This window comes from Macaca mulatta, chromosome 3 (genome assembly GCF_049350105.2).
Source record: "Macaca mulatta isolate MMU2019108-1 chromosome 3, T2T-MMU8v2.0, whole genome shotgun sequence".
NCBI classification, from domain to species: Eukaryota; Metazoa; Chordata; class Mammalia; order Primates; family Cercopithecidae; genus Macaca; species Macaca mulatta.
Window position 1 is genome coordinate 111,767,016 of NC_133408.1, and position 16,613 is coordinate 111,783,628.

General features: G+C 37.6%; 1 protein-coding gene and 1 long non-coding RNA gene across 2 annotated transcripts in view; one reads left to right on the top strand and one right to left on the bottom strand.

Annotated features, from left to right (window-relative positions):
• Window positions 1-16,613, top strand: part of SOSTDC1 (sclerostin domain containing 1) — a 73,082-nt gene that overhangs the window by 29,510 nt on the left and 26,959 nt on the right. Inside the window, 1 exon segment of the mRNA NM_001194311.3 lies at window positions 5,505-5,638. The gene's annotated coding sequence lies outside the window, so the exon portion shown is untranslated.
• The window catches only part of LOC106997510 (uncharacterized), a 97,977-nt gene that overhangs the window by 11,191 nt on the left and 70,173 nt on the right, over window positions 1-16,613 (bottom strand). The window lies entirely within an intron of this gene.

The following is a 16,613-nucleotide window of genomic DNA, read 5'->3' on the forward strand; positions in this document are numbered from 1 at the left end:
CAGATGCTTCTCCGAGGTTATGCAATCAAGCAGTCCCTTTAAAATCAAGCTGCTTCTCTCCAACGTCCAGCTGTAGTCTCTGACATCCAGCTGCTGCTTCTCTCACTACCGCGAAGTTCTGGGGTTTTTATAAGCACAGGGTCGCGGGTGGGGCGGGCCATGGGTGGTTTTGGAAAAGGCAACGTTCGAGCAGAAAAACAGGGATTAAGTTCTCACTTTGGGCCACGGTTTCAGGTTTTCCGGCTTGCAGGTGGGGCCCTCGTGGGGGACCGCTTCTGCCCAGAATTTCCCTGCCTCCTGTCCCTAACATTAAGATTGATCTGTGGGCTTGGGTGTGGTGGCTCGCACCTGTAATCCCAGCACTTTGGGAGACCAAGACAGGAGGATCACCTGAGGTAAGGAGTTCAAGACTAGCCTGGCCAACGTGGTGAAACCCCATCTCTGCTAATAATACAAACAGAAATTAGTCGGGAGTGGTGGCCCATGCCTGTAAGCTCAGCGACTTGAGAGGTTGAGGCACAAGAATCTCTTGAACTGGGGAGGTGACAGTTGCAGTAAGCTGAGATCTTGCCACTGCACTCCAGCCTGGGGGACAGAGCAAGACTGTCAAAAAAAAAAAAAAAAAAAAAAAAAAAGAAAAAAAAAAAAGTCAGTGCATTCAAGAGATTTCAGCCTGATGATCTCATTGTAACTTTTCCTATTAACCTTTCTTTCACTTAAAGGTTTTAGCAGCCTTTGGCGATTTGTCTAGTTCCTTTATTTTATTAGGGGTTGTAAAATTATGACTCTTCTTTTATTCTGCCTGCATTTATTAGCTATCATTTTCTAAGAATAACTTTCTCTTGCCTGTGATTTAACTACCCAGAAATACAGTTTGTATAGGAAAAAAAGAACAAATGCTTTATTTTTTCCCTTTATGGATTCATCTTCAGAATGGTAAATTGGGACTTAACCAACCTCCAAGACGATCAGTGAAGTTTTGTTAAAGTTTTATTATAAATTCATAACTCCCTACATGTTTGATGTGTTTTAATCCATTGCAGTCATTGTTATTTTTAATCTGCTATCATTGTAATTCGAACCATGGCATATAAAGCCTGTCTAAATTTTCTTGTCTAGTGGGCATATAAGGCAACATAGCGAAGATTGTCAAGGTAAACCTGTGTGTTAGCCTATGGGGAGTAAGGGGTGATGGCTTCAGACTAACCAAAATGGGCCTGGATGTGGTAAAGAGATATTGTGAAGGTTATAGTAAAAGACAGTATACATAGGGGGTTCTCATTGTAAAATTCTTTCAACTTTGCTTTAAGTTTGAAATTTTACAGTACATAATTGGAAAAACTAAAGGAAGAAAGAATGTGGTTTTAAAAGGTGAGACTCCCTTGTATGAACACACGGAAAGTTATAGCACCACACAGGGAAAAAGGGAGTTAAGGAATTTCTAGATTTTGTATATAAAAAGTGATATATATAGTATCTTTTTATTAGTGTAATAAAATTTTTAACAGTGGCACTCAGACATCTACAATTTCTGTTGACCTCTGATATGTAACATTTTTCTCAAATTAAATCAAGACTATTTAGCTATGTGGGGATAAAAGGATCTTGATTTGTTTGAGAAACACATTGGGAAAAGTTATGATGAACTTTAATGGAAAACACACTTGTATAGAAGCCTGGGCATAAGATTGAAATTGATCATCACATTGTTTGTTTAGAAAAGAAAACATAACATTGAAAGAATATGTTGGAAGCATTGGATTTCTTCACATGAGAACACACACATTGAAAATGATGAGGCTTGGATAAAGCATAAATTGCAGACTACTTTTTTTGTTTCCTTGAAAGTGTTGAGCTTTAAAAATATACATATATTATTGGATACTGAAAGTTAGTTAGAATACTTCTGCATGGGGAATACTTTTTGAAAAAAGATACAAAATAATAAAGACTTTAAAAAATAATACTAATGATGAGACTTTAAAAATAATTCTACAAATGGCAAAATGAAATGACAGACAATTTACAGCAAGCCAAATATGCAGATTTTAGGTGGCAGCCTATCGCTGCCAGCGTGGGTGGTCTCCCATTTCCCAGAAGCGGGAAATAATGAGCTTCATGATAAAGTCATGATGTACTCTGCACCCAAGGGGCCTTTGGGGCATGGAGGGAAAGGAAGAAAGGGGAGTAACTTTTTAAAAAGTCATAGAAGGGGTCAAAAATTAATATAGGAAACTTTGCAAAGTTATATAAACCAACCCATTTACCCCCAAGAGAAACCACACCTAAATTCTTCCAGAAAGATTACAATCTTTCCTATTTCTAAAGACCTCCTGAGAAGGAGTTTCCATTGTCTTGCTTTAGTATTTAACAAACTTCATTCTCAGGAATACTGTCATTGCCTATGTTAAATCCTCAGTGATACTGCCAAGACCTTTATTTGTTCTCATAATACTCTCACGGGGAAGGAGGACAGCTGAGGGAGCTGCTTCAAGAACTCTTTCTCAGTCCCTCTTAGCTTCCCAATGCTACCCCACCCTCATGCTCTTTTCTCTGTATTTCTTATCTCAGTTTCTTTTCTTTTCTTTTTTTTCTTTTTTTCTTTCTTTTTTTTTTTTTTTTTTTGAGTCTGAGTCTCACTCTATTGTTCAGGCTGGAGTGCAGTGGCACAATCTCGGCTAACTGCAATCTCTGCTTACCAGGTTCAAATGATTCTCCTGTCTCAGCCTCCTGAGTAGCTGGGATTACAGGCACCTGCCACCATGCCTGGCTAATTTTTGTATTTTTTGTAGAGATGGGGTTTCACCATGTTGGCCAGGCTGGTCTCAAACTCCTGACCTCAAATGATCCACCCACCTCAGCCTCCCAAAGTGCTGGGATTACAAGTGTGAGCCACTGCGCCCGGCCCTCAGTTTCTTTAAGGCAGGGATTGCAAGGGCCTTTAGGGTTTAGGCAGATAATATACAACTTGTAGAATTTAAGACTGCAGAGAGTGGTGACAAAGTAAAGAACCCAATACTGTTCTAAAGGCATTTAATTACATATTCATTACTCATTAAATGCACTGATTAGGCCAAGTTGAATCTGACTTTGGGCTGAATTCTGCTTGAAAGCTGCCTATTTCTAGCCTTTGCTTTATACCTTTCCTAAAAGAGTAAGGCAGATCACAAGGCGGCAGTTGCGTGTGTATACAAGGCTGAAAAACCAAGGCTTAGTTGAGCTCTGTTGAAAGATGGTTCTTGTCTGTATTCTCCAGTGCAGTCAGCACTCTTATTATCATAACAGTTTCTTCTGGATACTATATGTATATATGTCCTGTAGGAGATATTAATATATACATTAAATGCAAGGTGGCCCCAATGATCTTTGCCTCCCAGTGTTCATAGCCTTGTGTGCTAACCCTGTGTGACTAGCAGAATACAGTGGAAGTGATGATGTGTTTTTTCTGACCCTAGGTCATGTAAGTCATTGCAACTTTCACCTGTGTCTCTTAAATCACTTGCTCTGGAGGAAGCCGGCAGTCATGCTGAAAAGAGACTCAAACAGCTCTGTGCAGAGAATCTGAGGCCTCCAATAAACTTGCCAGCCTAATGAGTGAGCCACCCTGGAAATGAATCTTCTCGACGCAATTAAGCCTTCAGATGACTGCAAGACCAGTTGACATCTCACTGCAACTACGTAAGTGACTCCAAGTGAGAACTTCACACAAGAGCCCTTTCAGAGTTCTTGACCAGCAGAAACTTGAGACATAACGAGTGCTTGTTGTTTTAAGCCACTAAGTTTCAGGGGTGAATTATTTGGCAGCAGCAGATGCCAAAATAGAATCGGTAGATTGAGAGTTGTATATTCATAACTACAGAGATCTGTCACTTCAAGTAAAAAGATCAAACTTGGTGACCCGTTCCTTTAGTTTTTTTTTTTTTTTTAAGCAATGGGAAAGGAGATATATCTTTCCTGGGGAATGTGGAGCCAGGATTCATACAGAAAATAGATGATTTTTATATGGATACATGTAACATTAGTTTTTAATGGCAGTTCACCAATAGCTAATATTGATTAAACTTAATGGTAGTTCAGCAATAGCTTAATATTAATATTAGTTTTTAATGGTTGTTCAATAACAGGTAATATTAATTGAACTTTTACTATTTGGCAGCATTATGTTAAGAGCTTTACCTGCATTATCTTCATAGGATTCTTATAGTAGCCCTATGAAGTAGCTACTATTACTATATCTCATCAGTTCACTGCAAGAAAACTAAGGAGCTGTTGAAATAAGCTGATGTCTAAGTAGCTGTGATTTGAAAAAATGTTATAAAATTTCCCTGCTCCAAAATATCTTTACAAATCAGATATCACAGTTGCTTAAATTTCATGAATATGTGCCTTAAGCATTTTCAAAATTATCTCTAAATAGGGTTCTCAGTCCATTAATGAGTACATGTTTAGCAGGTATGTTTTTCTATCTCTCCTGGTTAAAGTTCTTTTCTAGTGGCCAGCCGTGAAAGTGAGCCTTACAGATCTGGGACTGCAAGGAGCCCAGCTGTGTTGCTACGAACTCCATACCTGTCGGCATGGAAGCCATGCTTCCCATGCGTGGTTCCTGGCCAGTGATGGAGTGGTAGGATCACTTACCCAGCACAGTTCCTGCAGGCTGCTGGACTCCTGTGAAGGTGGATTCCCCCATGGCCCTGCTCATCTCTCAGATGAATAAGTTCTGGAAATCTAGTGTACAGCACAGTGACTATATCTAATAATACTGTATTGTCTACTTGAAATTTGATAAGAGAATAGATTTTAAGTGTTCTCTACACACACACACACACACAAAAATGGTAACTATAGGTGGTGATAGAAATGTTAATTAGACAGTAGCAATCATTATATAATATATACACATATGAAATCATCATGTTGCACACTTTGAATATATATAATTTTTATTTGTCAATTAAATATTTTAAATACAATAACAACAACAACAACAAAAATGACACTTCTACCCTCCCTTTTCCTTTCCTCTCTCATTTACCTGTGATCAGGCTGCATCCTGGTTTGACCAGTCCCTACTCCCCTGTCCCTCCCCAACTCCTCCTCAAAGGAGGAGATCTTGCCTGCTATAGTTTTGCTGTGTCTCCACATGAAGCTCATCTTGAGTTGTAGCTTCCATGATCCCCACATGTCATGGGAAGAACCCAGTGGAAGGTATTTGAATCATGGGGGTGGGTTTATCCCATGGTGTTCTTGTGATAGTGAGTAAGTCTCATGAGATCTGATGTTTTTATAAAGTGCAGTTCCCCTGTGCATACTTTCTTGCCTGCTGCCATGTAAAATGTGCCTTTGCTCCTATTTCACCTTCTGCCATGATTGTGAGGTTTCCCCAGCCATGTGGAATTGTGAGTCCATTAAACCTCTTTTTCTTTATAAATTACCCAGTCTTGGGTATTTCTTCATAGCAGTATGAAAATGGACTAATACATTGCCTTAATAAATCTCTTGCACAGCTAGTCCTCCCTTGGAACCTGCTTCTCAGAGGGCCTGGACTAACATACTCTGGTAGTGCATGAAGCATCTGTGATCACAGTGTGACAAGAAAATAGCACAAGCAAACCTATGAGGACTTGAGAGAATTCAAAACGTAAGTAACCTGTGATATAATCTTGCTTAAGCAAGGCTGGCACTACACAGAATCGAATAAAAAGATTATTATGAGGAGGTTAAGTGGAGATCTATTACCAACGATAGAAGTATTGACTAGAAAAATGAAGATGCATAAGGATGAATATGTATGGTTGTGTGACTGGTGAAGGTGGTAGATTTATTCTTTATTTAAAATAAATACCCATGGGCAGCAGATGCTTTTGGTTCCTTGCTTCACCTCCCTTCAGGCCACCTCTAATTTTAGCTGTAACAGGGGCAGCAAGGTCTGGGCAAGCTCGAACTCATGCTGACAGCACCCTGCCTCAAGCAGGTGACAGGAGTGCTATCTAAAATCCTAATTTAGGCTGGGTGCGATGGCTCAGGACTGTAATCCCAGCACTTTGGGAGGCTGAGGTGGGAGTATCACCGGAGGTCAGGAATTCTAGACCAGCCTGGCCAATATGGCAAAATCCCATCTCTATTAAAAATACAAAAATTAGCCAGGTGGTGGTGCACGCCTGTAATCCCAGCTACTCGGGAGGCTGAGGCAGGAGAATTGCTTGAACCCGGGAGGCAGAGGTTGCGGTGAGCCGAGATCACACCACTGCACTCCAGCCTGGGCAACAGAGTGAGACTCTGTCTCCAAAAAAATAAAATAAAATCTGAATTGAATTAGGTTTAGTATTTTACTGGCACTGCTAGCCAGATCTTTTTCTGAAACCATAGGGGCCTTGTCAGCCCAGCGGTGTGAGGGAGTAATTGTGCCCAGGGAACCCTGCATGCACTGAGGGAGGACAGTAGCTCTTCCTCAAGTAGAGAGTGTGGGTGTGCTGTTTCTCAGAGGTTCTGGCAGCCTCTCCGCTGCTGCCTACAGCAGCCATTGCAATAGTGCATGCCTGTGCTGGCCTCTTGCCTTCTTAACCTCCCCGGTCCACCATTCCTGCTTCCTGTGAATGCCCTTTAAATAAATCTCATTTCGTATCATGAGATCTACATTTAGGGGCCAAAATAAGACAATGTATTTGTGGACAGAAGTAAGTGTCAGCAATCTCATTCCCCTAAAATAATTTTAAGTTGCCAGAAATTTGAAAAATGAGTTTAGTAATAAATGGTTACCTAATTACACAAAGATATTATTTCAGATTCTAAGTAAGTCAATAATTTTTGGGAAGGGCCATTTTCCTTATTTGACTGTAAACAAAATAAGCTACTTGCTCATATTAACTTATGGTAAAAACATTTTCTCATGAAAACAGTAAACCACTGGCAAGTATGAAGTGAGCAACTGAAGCTAATCAAATCTATTTTCTAGTGTGTATATACTTTAAAGGCAATAATAGTTTTGTTTAAGGAAGTAATGAAAACATAGTTTTTATATGGATGTCTGTAGTAGATTTGGGAAGCTTATGATTATTAATTCTCAAGTACTTCTGGTCATCAATATAAATATCGTGATAATATTCAAGAGTTGCATTCATTTTTTGGCAGTATTTTGCATTTTGTCAACCCAGATTTCAAGTACCTTTAGACCCTGTGAGGTTCTGCATAAAATAATCAATCATTCCCTTTTGGCTGTTTTGCAGAGGCAGCCAATGACTTGTTCTGTCATGAACTGAATTAATATATATTCATGAAGCACAGAGAAACACTTCATTGTTTCAGACTGTTTTGTTATTTTAGAATAAATCACAAAGGCAGCATCCCACTCATAGCTGGTAGAGAAATATTTGTCCTATGATCCTCACCTTTATGGTTTGTAATGTTTTAACTTGCACAGTTTAGCCCACATAACATGTTTTATTTAAAAAAAAAATAGTAAATTGCATGCTTTTAACAATGTACCGTGTCTCTGTTACCTTTTATCATAAAAATTTGAAAACATTAAAAACTGAAATGACATGCGTCCCTAAGTCAGAATGATTTAATTTTCACAGAGTGAGGGACTCATGGCAAAATGATACACTTAGTACAGGTAAGTATTGTTCAAGCTCCCACATTCCATCAATCTCAACCTTTATGGTTCCTCATTTATTTGTGAAGAACTCTCAAGAATCAGTTGTAATTGCAAAATGTGTATCCTGCGAGGATATCTGTGTGAACTTCCATAGGGCAACCATAGCACACACAGCATGAAAAAGACTTGTTGGGAAAGATATTTTAGCACCTCTGATAAACAGGAAAAAAAGGTGAGTATTCCTATTTCAAGCTATCTAACTTTCTCACTTTATCTGCCTTTTCTAATCAACGTTATCATGTGCTGGCAAAATCTTGTAAAACTCAGAAAGCTAAAATCCGGGGAAATCAAACCCAGGGATAACAACTCCCCAAAATGTAAAAGCCATTGAACATTCTCTGTCGCCACCAAAGTGGTTCTCAGAAAAGACAGTTTATTGTGTCTTCCCTAAGAATTATGTTTTCAGCAACAATACTTAAACATTTACTGTCTTGGATTGTAACAGTGGCTATTTGTTTAGGTGGCACTGTGCCTATTTAGAACATAGTAAAATTCTTGCCATAGGGATCAACAATGTTTAGGAGGACAAATAATAACATAAACACGACTCCACACGGAATTGGAGTTAGATTTCTAGGGTTTGAATCCTGGCCCTGGATGCATTAGCTAGTCAACTCAGACAACTTATTTGATTTTAACCCTAGGTTTTCTTGTCTGTAAATTATAGATAATAGTGTATACTTCACCATTATGGGACTATGTACTAGCATACAGTAATAATCTATAAATTTTAGTTATTATTTTTATTATCATCGGTGTGCTTAACTACAAAAAATAGAACCCGCCCCAGCTAGATTAAGCAGAAAAGGAATTTGTCAAAGGAACCAGGTGACTCATAAATCCTGGGGGTAGGAGGGACAGAGAGTCAGACTTAGCAATGACATAAAAAGGACAATGCCTAAGTCATATTGTAGAGGCTGCGGAGTGACAGAGACAGTGGAGCTCACACAAGAACTACATACACTGTGGGGCCCAGTGCAAAATGAAAATATGAGTCCACTTGTTCAAGTAAAATACTTCCATCGAAGGTACTAAAATATAAAGCTCTTTCCTTTATTCTGCAACCTTTCTCAACTTTTCATGAGTTTTTTTTCCTTGCCATTTCATGTTGTTCTAAGTAAAGAAAAATTTAAAATTAATGAATTTTTAAATTAAAAAATTTGAGTATGAATTTTATCATTTATCTTTATATCACTTTTAAAGATGATATGTCAGTTTTAAATAGAAATATAAAAGCATTTAATTACACGCAGAATTACAGAAATTACCACAATTCATAGATTACAGCTTGTATGTGCATATGCATTTTGTTCTTACAAAGAGAGTGTAAACACTGTACAAAACTAACCCAACTGCTTTCATTTCACATCTTGATATATGCTCATTCTGCCAACACTCTGCCTTTGGCATACTGGTGAGAAAGGAAGAACTAAAAAGAAAAGTAGCTAGACTTGCCCAGTCTTTCCATTTCCTTCTGTGTCATCATTTTCAGTGTAAGTGGTTGGTAACACAGGAAGAAAAGATATGACATGCTTGTTTGTGTTTCTTAGACAGACATGGTATTGTTTTCTCTGTTGGAAGTAACTTCTGGTTTAAAAAGGAAAGTGTCAGCGTCCCCCACTGCCATCCTATTTACTCCATAACAGACATTACACGTTTACTTTGTACTTGCTTTGAGCCTCACTGAACTCTCGTACATTGTGGGTTTACTGGAATGCTGTGCTCATGGGTCAGTAAATGTTACATGCAAATGGGCAGTAAGGAATGGGGGCGGATACACTCAGTGTTCAAATTATCACATTCAGCACAGTCTGGTTGGGGTATGCCTTGGAAGATTTCATTTTTAACCAAGAAAGGCATATATTTACTGTCTGAATATTTCTTTCCCAAAAAGTAAATGCTAGTGTCAGAAAATGCACGTATTTATTCTGCCTAAAGAAATACGTACAGGCTTCATGAGACTAAATGGAAGAAATATATAGTGTATATTAATTTGTCATTGTCCTGTTAGGCATAAAGAGCCTCAGGACAAAAGTCCTCTGATATAGCATGTTGTATTATCATGATCCAGAATTTTAAAATGCCTATCAGCAAAATTCACAAAAGCTTAAGCCATCTATGTTATCTTATAAAGTGAATTTGGTAGACAGCTATACTTTGTCACTCAGTTCCTGAGAACCTTTTCTTGTGATCTGTCATCAATGTTCACCTTCAATGCACACTGATGAGTCCAACTAATATCAAGAAAGGCCTTTCCTCAAATAAGTGGGGATGAATGTATAAACTCCCTGTGATAGACAGTGTGTTACGAATTTCTGAAGTTCATTTTCAAATTCTTTTTGTCTTCTATTTTAACTTTGTATTATTCTTGTTGTTCTCTATATTTAAAGACAGGTTTATTTTTCACGAAAAACATGTTTCACTTTATCAGATATGTTATCCAAATAACTTATGTGAAAAATTTCCTGGCTATAAGATTGTTCATATATTCATCTATCTTTTTTGTTTTATTTTTGCTTGTAAATGTAAAGGCCTTACATTCTGAATCTTACAAGAAAATTTAAATTACACAAGTCAAAAATACATAATTGTTTTCATGATAGAAATAACATTGGTAAATTGGCTTCTATTTCTTCCTTAATATTTATCGATTCAGATGATTTGGGTGAAATTATATGTATAGATAAATGAATACTGAGAGTCTTCTTTGTTACTTTTTCTGATATGTTTTTCAGAATCCATGTAAGCAACTTATTGCTCAATAAATATTTGTTCGAATGAATGACTCTTAGACCATTCTAATGAATACGTTGGCCCAAGTCATGATAGCTAATAGATTCAGGTAAAGAAACTTCACAAAACTTGATTTCTCATTTTGAGTTACTTGCGTTTTCAATTCAATTTTAAGAAGCGTTAGAAAAGGATTAGATCAACTATTTTAAGGAAAAAAGCAAGAAGCTTCCACTAGAAAAGTGGTTGTTAGGGTTCTTTTCTGGATGGAATCATGAGGTTATTGAGCATAGCCTGGGACAGAGTTCACTCATTCTTCCCTTTGTCCTTAGCAATAAAATATTCAGCTGGGTTCATGGTGGCCCAGATCAAAGACTACATTTTCCAGACATTCTTACAGCTAGCTGTGGCTGTGGGGCTAGATTTTTTTTTTTTTAACGTAACTAAATTTTAAGTCCAACGATATGTTAGCACAAGTAATGTCTACGATTCAGATTGCGTTATTCAAGTCAGGAGAACAAAAATTAATCTTAAACAAGTTGTTGTGATTCTGGTTTTGCATTGCATATAGCTAAACCTTCATTCTAAACCATTAAATTCCCAAGATAGAATGTCTTTAGGGACAAAAATATGGTCAAGATTAGTTAATTTTGCAGTGAAATAAATTCATGTAAGATGAGAATATTTTGTTTATATATATACATACATGCATGTATATACATATGTGTGTGTGTCTGTATGTGTATTTGTATGAGTTATAATAGTTAAAGACCTTTCTTACAAAATAATTTGCTTCAACTCTGCTTGGTTTTGGCACCCCAATTTCCTGAGGTATCAAGACCTTGCCTAGTCCAGTTCTGGCCTTCAGGACCACCTCCAGGCTGGCACTCAAGCCCCTTGAAGGAGATTATTATATGTTTAGCATTGAGGTTGCCGCAGTCCCATATGTGGTGGAGACTGCAAACAACTGCAACAAAATGAGGCAGAGTACAATCAAAATAAAAGAGTGTGATACATAGCAAATATACTTCTTTCTCAGACTTCTGATCATAAAGCTAAACTATCCTTTCCCGGATAGTATGAGATCTGCTCACTACAACTGATCTCCTCAGTCTGTTAGCATGCAAATTAGAAAAATGTGCCCCTTATCATCTGTTTGAAAATTGTCATAGGAACCTGCTTTTATTACAACGAGGCATTTCTTTGCTATGTACTGGAAAGATGTATGTATGTATGCATATATATGTATGTATCTGTCAATCTATCTCTGCAGTGTAAATGGTAACCCCTAGACTTGTTCAGTGTACTGCATGCACAACTGTACAAAGCAAGCTGTGTGTAACCACAGGTGGAAATTGTGAGTTGAGAAAAATGATTTATGGCTCTCTTTAATTTGCACTAAAATTAGACAATTAGAGGAGTGATTAAGTTTGGAACAACTTTTTGGATTTTTAACGTAACTAAATTTTAAGTCCAACGATATGTTAGCACAAGTAATGTCTACAATTCAGATTGCGTTATTCAAGTCAGGAGAATAAAAATTAATCTTTTTTTATTTACAGACTTTTAGAAAGCAGTCGCAAGATACTGAAATGTTTGACAAATCAACAAATTGCTAAAGAGTATGCAAATATATGCTAGAGACCATACATAAGAAGAAACATGATTTGATGAAGTTTGTGGCAAATAAAAGTTGGATGTCCATTAAAGTAAAGTACAATTATTGTAGAGTCCAATTTTAATACAAGTAAGGATATGGAGGCTTAAGGCTAGGCTGAAGTGTTTACATAGAGATGGGAAAAAATAAAAGAATGAGAACCATTAGGTTAAACATTCCACTCTGCTTGTACTTTTATCACCTATAGAAGTGGCATCCCAGTTTTCTTGAAAAAGAGAACACAAGGTTTCATTTTCCACTTAAATTAATCATGATTTGCACAAAGATCTCAAGACATATTATTGAGTAAAGAAAGTTAAAAAATAGTTAATACAAATTACATGATCTTACATAGGATATGTAAATGATTCGTGTATCTATACATAATGTATAAGATTTCTTAAAAGGTCTCTAGCCAAAATTTTAACAGTAGTTATTTAGTGATTTAAAGTATTTTACTTATTTGCCTTTTCTATTTTTCTACAATAAATCAATTTTGTTTTGGGATTTAAATAATTTGGGCTATAAAAAAGACTACCAAGCAAAATGTCAGTGTGATCACATATGTTGTACCTCTGTATTCTCCATTCCTAATGATTTAACCAATAGGATACACCATTGGGAATGCTCTGCAATTCCTCATGCCTAGAAATTCTGAGAATTTCCTACTAAATACAAAGTGTGTTTAAAGAGACAGAAACAAATTTGGCGAAAGCAAACTTACAGCCTCTTTTATTTGGTTCAGTATTTATTTTCGCCAACTCAGTGAGCAATATATTATTTTTATAATTAAAATACTGAAAGTAGGTTTTTTAGTCAAGAAAAGTTACAAAGTTTCACTATTGTTAAAGACTACATACAATCCAAATATCCATTAGGGTACTAATTAAATAAACGATAGCACAGATACATTGTGAGATACAATAAAGAACTTAAAGAGAATGAAGTTGACTTTCTTTATGGGTTCTATAAAAATTATTCATAGTTGCTGCCCCTGGAGAAGGAAAAGTATTTGGAAGGGAGTAAGGTGAAGGTGGAATTTATCTTTTGAGTCCTTAAGCTTCTTTTTGTTTGAATGGTATACAAAGAATATGCAGTCAGAAATTACATGTGAGATCTGTGTGTGTGGGTGTGTCTGTGTGGGTGTGTCAGTGTGGGTGTGTCATATATGTGACAAAAGTGAAAGAGAACTTGGGAAAGGTCAGTTTGGTTATGTTGCCTGTGAAAAGTGTCTTTAGATTTTTTTCCCCTAGGTTTGACTCCTGGTTCAATAACTTGCTAGCTGTTGATAATGGGTAAGGTGCACACATTCTTTGAAAAGTGTCGTTTATAACGCAACCTTGCAGGATGGCTGCTAGGATTATAGATAATATTACCAGAGCATTTATGTGCTGTCGCCTGGTACATTAGAGGTACTCAATAAATTGTTGATATTATTACTGAAATTGCTATCAGAATGTAGAAAGCCGGAATGAAATCTCTTTGATGTATGAGGTTTGTAATTTCATTATGTCAGGTAAAAGTTATAATAGAGAAAAAGAGAAAGTCTGATAAAAAAATGTAAACAATATTTTAAATAAGTGTGTTTTGTAAGTGAATTCACTGAAGTTACTGTTAAAGTATGTTTTATTACATAACATTATGGATCACATAGATGACATGATGATAGAGTTCTATTTATAATGGAGAAACCAATAACAACCAATATAAGAAAACCAGGAAAACTTTTTAAAAAATCTGTAAACCAGCCAGGCATGGTGGCTCATGTCTCTAATCCCAGTACTTTTTCTTTCTTTTTTTTTTTTTTTTTTTTTTTTTTGAGACAGAGTCTCGCTCTGTCGCTCAGGCTGGAGTGCAGTGGCGCGATCTCGGTTCACTGCAAGAAGCTCCGCCTCCCGAGTTCACGCCATTCTCCTGCCTCAGCCTCCCGAGTAACTGGGACAGCAAGCGCCCGCCATCACGCCTGGCTGATTTTTTTGTTTTGTTTTGTTTTGTTTTTTGTACGTTTTAGTAGAGACGGGGTTTCACTGTGTTAGCCAGGATGGTCTCGATCTCCTGACCTTGTGATCCGCCCGCCTCAGCCTCCCAAAGTGCTGGGATTACAGGCGTGAGCCACTGCGCCCAGCCAATCCCAGCACTTTGGGAGGCCGAGGTGGGCGGATCACTTGAGGCTAGGAGTTCTAGACCAGCCTGGTCAACATGGTGAAACCTCATCTCTAACCAAAGAAAAAAAAAAAAAATTGGCCGGACCTGATGGCAGGCGCCTGTAATCTCAGCTACTCCGGAGGCTGAGGCACCAGAATCACTTGAACCTGGGAGGCAGAGAATGCAGAGAGCCAAGATTATGCCACTGCACTACAGCCTGGGTGACAGAGCAAGACTGTTTCAAACACAAATAAACAAACAAATCTGTAAAACTTATATAAAGCAAAGTTTGCTAAGAAATGTGTAAGAAGATGAATAAATTTAGAGACATTGTATTTCTTTTTTTTTTTTTCCTTTTTTAATTATACTTTAAGTTCTAGGGTACATGTGTGTAATGTACAGTTTTGATACATAGGTATTCATGTGCCTTGTTGGTTTGCTGCACCCATTAACTCATCATTTGCATTAGATATTTCTCCTAATGCTATCCCTCACCCAGCCCCCCACCTCCCAACAGGCCCAGAAGTGTGTGATGTTCCCTGCTCTGTGTCCAAGTGATCTCACTGTTCAGTTCCCACCTATGAGAACGTGCAGTGTTTGATTTTCTGTCCTTGTGATACTTTGCTGAGAATGATGGTTTCCAGCTTCATCCATGTCCCTGCAAAGGACATGAACTCATCCTTTTTATGGCTGCATAGTATTCCATGGTGTATATGTGCCACATTTTCTTTATCCAGTCTATCATTGATGGACATTTGGGTTGGTTCCAAGTCTTTGCTATTGTGAATAGTGCCGCAATAAACATACGTGTGCATGTGTCTTTATAGTAGCATGATTTATAATCCTTTGGGTATATACCCAGTAATGGGATTGCTGGGTCAAATGGTAATTCTAGTTCTAGGTCCTTGAGGAATCGCCACACTGTCTTCCACAATGGTTGAAGAAATTTACACTCCCACCAACAGTGTAAAAGCATTCCTATTTCTCCACATCCTGTCCAGCATTTGTTGTTTCCTGACTTTTTAATGACTGTCATTCTAACTGGCGGAGATGGTATCTCATTGTGGTTTTGATTTGCATTTCTCTGATGATCTGATGATCAGTGATGATGGGCATTTTTTCATGTGTCTGTTGGCTGCATAGATGTCTTCTTTTGAGAAGTCTCTGTTCATATCCTTTGCCCACTTTTTGATGGGGTTGTTTGTTTTTTTCTTGTAAATTTGTTTGAGTTCTTTGTAGGTTCTGGATATTAGCCCTTTGTCAGACGGATAGATTGCAAGACTTTTCTCCCATTCTGTAGGTTGCCTGTTCACTCTGATGGTAGTTTCTTTGGCCATGCGGAAGCTCTTTAGTTTAATTAGATTCCGTTTGTCTATTTTGGTTTTTGTTTCCATTGCTTTTGATGTTTTAGTCATGAGTCCTTGCCCATGTCTATGTCCTGAATGGTATTGCCTAGGTTTTCTTCTGGGTTTTTATGGTTCTAGGTCTAACATTAAAGTCTTTAATCCATCTTGAATTAATTTTTGTGTAAGGTGTAAGAAAGGGATCCAGTTTCAGCTTTCTACATATGATTAGCCAGTTTTCCCAGCACCATTTGTTAAATAGGGAATGCTTTCCACATTTCTTGGTTTTGTCAGATTTGTCAAAGATCATATGGTTGTAGATGTCTGGTGTTATTTCTGAGGCCTCTGTTCTGTTCCATTGGACTATATATCTGTTTTGGTACCAGTACCATGCTGTTTTGGTTACTGTAGCCTTGTAGTATAGTTTGAAGTCAGGTAGTGTGATGCCTCCAGCTTTGTTCTTTTTGCTTAGGATTGTCTTGGCAATGCGGTCTCTTTTTTGGTTCCATATGAACTTTAAAGTAGTTTTTTACAATTCTGTGAAGGAAGTCATCAGTAGCTTGATAGGGATAGCATTGAATCTATAAATTACTTTGGGCAGTACAGCCATTTTCACAATATTGATTCTTCCTATCCATGAGCATTGAATATTATTGCATTTGTTTGTGTCCTCTTTTATTTCATTGAGCAGTGGTTTATCGTTCTCCTTGAAGAGTTCCTTCACATCCCCTGCAAGTTGGATTCCTAGGTATTTTATTCTCTTTGTAGCAATTGTGAATGGAAGTTCACTCACAATTTGGCTCTCTGTCTGTTAATGGTATATAGGAATGCTCGTGATTTTTGCACATTGATAGTGTATCCTGAGACTTTGCTGAAGTTGCTTATCAGCTGAAGGAGATTTTGGGCTGAGATGATGGGGTTTTCTAAATATACAATCATGTCATCTGCAAACAGGGACAATTTGACTTCTTCTTTTCCTAACTGAATACCCTTTATTTCTTCCTCTTGCCTGATTGCCCTGGCCAGAACTGCCAACACTATGTTGAATAGGAGTGGTGAGAGAGGGCATCTTTGTCTTGTGCTG